This window comes from Chinchilla lanigera, unplaced genomic scaffold, assembly GCF_000276665.1.
Source record: "Chinchilla lanigera isolate Chin_1 unplaced genomic scaffold, ChiLan1.0 scaffold00152, whole genome shotgun sequence".
NCBI classification, from domain to species: domain Eukaryota; kingdom Metazoa; phylum Chordata; class Mammalia; order Rodentia; family Chinchillidae; genus Chinchilla; species Chinchilla lanigera.
This window is the reverse complement of record NW_004955553.1, coordinates 1,574,697-1,579,943: the sequence shown is the minus strand read 5'-3', so window position 1 is coordinate 1,579,943 and position 5,247 is coordinate 1,574,697. Positions and strand designations below refer to the sequence as shown.

The 5,247-nt window shown below is 35.9% G+C and overlaps 1 protein-coding gene across 1 annotated transcript in view; it reads left to right on the top strand.

Moving 5' to 3' along the window:
- The window catches only part of Cd300e (CD300e molecule), a 70,457-nt gene that overhangs the window by 7,412 nt on the left and 57,798 nt on the right, over window positions 1-5,247 (top strand). The gene's annotated exons all lie outside the window — the stretch shown is intronic.

Sequence of the window (5,247 nt, the reverse complement as noted above, 5' to 3'; positions counted from 1 at the left end):
AAAAAAAAAAAAAAAAAAAGCCCACAGCAGAGCTAGCTAGCCATATACCAAGCTCTGAAGAAACGTGAGCTATTACAGTCTCTTGGCAAGGGGAGGGGTGCTCTGGCCATCTCTCCTAAACAGCTTTCTTCTGGGACAGTCCCTTGTCAGGATTGCATCACCACTTGGAAATAGGGGCTGGAACTCTGGTCTCAGGGTTATCCTCATACAGTGACTCGTGTTCAGCAGGCTCCCTCACTAGCACAAGTCCTGTTACCATTACCCTAATAGCTAATACCGACATGGAGGGAAAGAGCCAGACTTAGGCTTAAAAGGGTGCATTTTACTTCTGGGTTTTAATTATCTTTTGACTTTGCCTTAGCCAAATCATTTATGTTCTCTTGGCTTGCTTATTATTTCCTTACCTATAAAGTATGTAGAACAACTTATACTCAATTTATTTTTTGGTGAAGTAAAGATGCTTAAGGTATGATAGGTATATGTACCAAATTCCCAAGACAAAGGCAATTACTATGCACCACAAATATATACTAATAAAAAACAAAAAGATCAAAAGATCAGAGTAAGAATCTAGGAATAGAAAAAAAAACTATGACTCTGGCTACTACATGAGCATAAAGATTCAAGAATAAATGTGCTCATATTTTCTTATTGATTTATAAATATTTTATATAATGGACATTAATCCTTTATGCTATAAGTACTGCATTTTGCTATGGATTTTTTTTTTGGAGATAGAGTTTTGCTATGTAGTTTAGGTTGGCCTTGAACTGGCAGTGATCCTCCTGCGTCAGCCTCCTGAGTTCTGGGGTTACAGGCATGTGCCACCACACCCAGAGTTTCTGTGGAGTTTTAAATGATTCACTTTGTTTGTGTTTTCATTATATTGTCTTAAAGTTTTCAGTGTTTAAGTTTGGGTTGAGCATGGGAAGGAATTTATCAGAGAGAAGAGATCAGAAGGTGTATTGCTGAACAAACAATGAAAGGAAAAGAAATTTATATTCTTCAGGGAATGTGTCCATTAAAATGTGACAGGATGGTCAATCAACTCTCTTCATTACAGGGCTGTTTGTGTTCAAGTAATGGATATTATTAACTTAGAGTTACTTTGCATTTCTTTTAAATTCACTCAGGTGTGTTTTGTGGTCTATCTTGGTGAGTGGCCCCTCACTGTTTGCTGCTTGAGAAGACTGTATATTCTGTTGTTGAATACAATATTCTATAAATGTCCATCAGATTCATAGTGATTGTCAAGTAACTGTATCTTTATGGGTTTTTCTGCCTGGTTTATCTATCAGTTATTGACAGAGGATTTGGAGTTCTCCAACTATAATTGTGTTCTTGTTTTTTTTTTTTTTTTTTTTTTTTTTTGAGACAGGGTCTTGCTATGCAGTTCAGGCTGATCTTGAGCTCACTTTGTAGCTCAGGCTGGCCTTGAACTCTCAGTGATCCTCCTGCCTCAGCCTCCCGAGTACTGGGATTACAGGCGAGCACCACCACACCCAGCTCCAACTATAATTGTGGACTTGTCTTTTTCTCTTTTTGTTCTCAGCTTTTACCTTATGTACTTTAACACGTTTTTAGGTGAAAACATGTTTCTTGGGAACTGACTCCTTTACCATTATGTGGTGCCCATTTTTTTATTCTTATAAATTTCTTTTTGGGTTTTTTTTTTTTTTTTTTTTTTTTTTTTTTTTTTTTTTTACGAGTAACCGAACTCATGACCTTGAGCTTGCCAGGCGGGCACTTTGCCCCTGAGCTAAATCCCCAGCCCTATTCTTATAAATTTCTTTATCCCAAATCTTCTTTGTCTGAAATTAATGTAGCTATCCCAGCTTCCTTTTGATCAATGTTAGTATATAACAGTGATGGCAAACCTTTTAGAGTTTTCAACGATAGCATATAGTCAGCTGTGGCACATATATCATAGGTTTGCCACCACTAGAATAACTTCCTCTATCCTTTTATTTCAACCATTGGAGTCTTTTATATCTAAAATAAATTTCTTGTAGGAAGCATATAATTGGATATTTAAAAAATTTTCCTGAATTTATGTCCAGAATTGCTATCCTATTTATATTAATATTCACCATGTTATAACTCTTTTATATCCATTATCTGGTATACCTGCTTCTGCATTCTTTGAGTAATTTATGAAATTCCATTTTATCTCATCTCAGAATATCAGCAAAATTCTTCTTAAAAATTTTGTTTTGTTTTGGTTTTTGAGACACCGTCTCACTATGTAGCACAGGCTGCCCTCAAACTTGCAGTGATCCTCCTGCCTCCGCTGCCCAAGTGCTGGGGTTACAGGTGTGCCACCATGCACAACTCCAGTGTCCAGCAGTGTTGGGTTACTTGGGTTTATTTGACAACTTCCTTGGTACATTTATATCTTACAATCCACATTTCTATATTCATAATAATTTATGTCCTTTCTGAGAAATTAGTCTCTGTAGGTACTGGTCTAATATATGAAATTCTCAAGGGTGTTCTTTTATATTCTAATATAGAAGCTTTCAACCCTTTGGAAATTATAATATCTGTAGTGGGTTCTGCTTCCATACATGTCTTCATGTAAGTTAGAAAGGTTAAAGGAATTTTTACTTTTATTTATTTATTTATTTATTTATTTATTTATTTTTCCAGTACCAGGAATCGAACTCATGACCTTGTACTTGCCAGGCAGGCACTGTGCCAATGAGCTAAATCCCCAGGCCCTAAAGGAATTTTTAAAAAGTTTCATGTTGAAACTTTTAATTGAAGCAGTGGATGTATATAACACAAAATGCTATGAGAAGGCTTAGACATTCCTCTTTTCTCACTTCCAGTGTCTTTCCTCTAAGTCAAGCTTTATTTTTAAGCTTTCTTAAAAGCAAAAAGCAACAGAACAAAACAAAACTCAAAACACCAAAAAGCCAAAAAGCATTCCTATAATGCCAGGTCTTTGCTTGTCAACTGCAAACAGTTTCTGTTTACAAATACCCCACATGCCGCCTGCTCTTTCTCACTGCAGTTACGCTACTCTTTTCTGTTCTTTGACAGCCAACTCCACAATTTTATACAACAGACTTCAACCTCCATTTCTTGCTTCACTAGCTGTAGACTGTAAGTTTTGAGTAATCAAGATGTAAGATGAAACATTAACAACCCATATTTCTTCCACTTTTCAACTTATACACAAATACTTTTTAAAAATAAAATTTTATTACAGAACTATTTTATATTGAGGGAAGAGTTGCAAAGATTATACAGAGTTCTTGTATATCCTACATTTACTTTCCTCTGTAAGCCTCTCTCTCTCCATCTTTCTTCAGGGATCAAACTGAAGCAAGGGATCAAATCGAGAGCTTTACCTTTGCTAGGCAACCACTGAGCTGCAACCACACCCCAGTATTTACTCTTTTAAATAAATATATCGGGCTGGGGACTTAGCTCAGCGGCACATCGCCTGTCTGGCAAGTGCAAGGTTGTGAGTTCGATTCCCGGTAGCAGAGAAAAACCAAAAAAAAAAAAAAAAAACAAAAAAAACCCCAAAACTATATATATATATAATTGCAGAAAATTATACATTGTTTTAATCTGTCCTTTGCCTTTTATGTATTTGTTGTTTTCTTTGAAGTTTATGGTTGCCTTGCATTTTGGGAAAGGAAATGCTTGTCTTATTCATTATATGCCTCAAGCCATCCAGCTGTTTTATTCTTTCTTTGATATGTATTCCCTTTTTTTCTTGAATCTAAATGACTTTGTATTATGATATGGATGGATGTTTCTGTGTTTGTATTTCTATATGACCTTCTTTGTATTCAGCTAACGACTCCCTTTCCTAGGGGTCAAATTGCTTTTCAGAGTTGAATTCTGGCCTTCATTGTATGCTCAAGACTCATTTTCCAAGCTCTCATCTACATTGTCTTGTAAACTTCTCGGCTCTTGTACTCTGTCTTCCAGGCCCTAAACTGGTTGCTTTCTGGGCCTGCTTCCTAGCTATACCCTTGACACTTTCCTTCGGTTCTGTTGTTACAGATTTATCATTTTCTGTGGTTCATTTATTGCTTTCTTGGTTTATTTTCTCAAGAACATAATTTACTTTTCTTGGTTTGTTCTTCATGACTAAGTATTTAAGGAAGTTAAATACTGAGAATGTACCCAGATAATCTCTTAAGAAAGGGGGCATGGGAGGAGAATTTTCTGACTGCATACCTGAAATATGCTTGTTCTACTCTTACGCAATTTGCGGTGGATTCAGAATTCCAGGTTGAAGATCATATCTCCCAGTTTAGAAAACATTATTGCATTGTCTTCTAGGATGTGTATAGGAGTTAGTGCTCTTAATTAAGGTGTTGCTAGTGGAAAACCTTTTGCCAGATGCATTCTTCTGCCTTTGGGGATTGCTTATTTTATTATTTATTTTTCTGGATACTGTTAAGATCTTGTCTTGATTCAAGGCTTTCTAAAATTTCACATTAATTTATTTAATTGAACACCTTTTATCTCTATTGTACTGGATACTCAGTAAACCCCTTCAATTTGGAGATGTTTTTCTTTGCCCTGGGAAATTCTCTGATTAAACTTTTCTCTTCCTTTTAGTATTACTATTATTTATGAAGTTCTCAGCTAGTCAGATGTTGTACCTCTTGGGTTGTTCCTTTCTCTACCTTTAAAAAAAATCTATTTCCCATTCTTTTTCTTTCTTTAACATTTTTCCTTTGCCACATCTTCAACCTTTTACCACACATTGTTTTAGCCACTTAATTTTGTTTCCAATAATTATTTTTATTTTCATTAAAATTTTTAACCTGTGATAAAAGAGACATGACATCAAACTTACCATCTTAACAATGTTCTTTCTCATGGTGCTGGGGATTGAACATAGAGTCTTAGGCACGTCAGGCAGCCTGTCTACCACTGAACTACATTCCCAACCCCTATCTTAATTTTTCAGTGGGCAGTTTAGTAATGTTGAGTATACATGTTGTGCAACAGATACCTAGAACTCCTTTTGTCTTGCAAAACTGAAACTTGATACCCATTGAACAAATACTCCTCACTGTTCTCTCGTTCCATCCCCCAGCAATCATTATTCTACTCTTAGTTTCCATGCATTCGGCTCCTGTAGGTACCTTATATGACGGGATCACACAGTCTTTCTGACTGGCTTATTTCACTTAGCATAATGTCCCCAGGGCTTATCTTCCTTGTTGCGTGTGTCAGATTTGCCCTTTCTTTTTAGTATATTTTTATTTATTT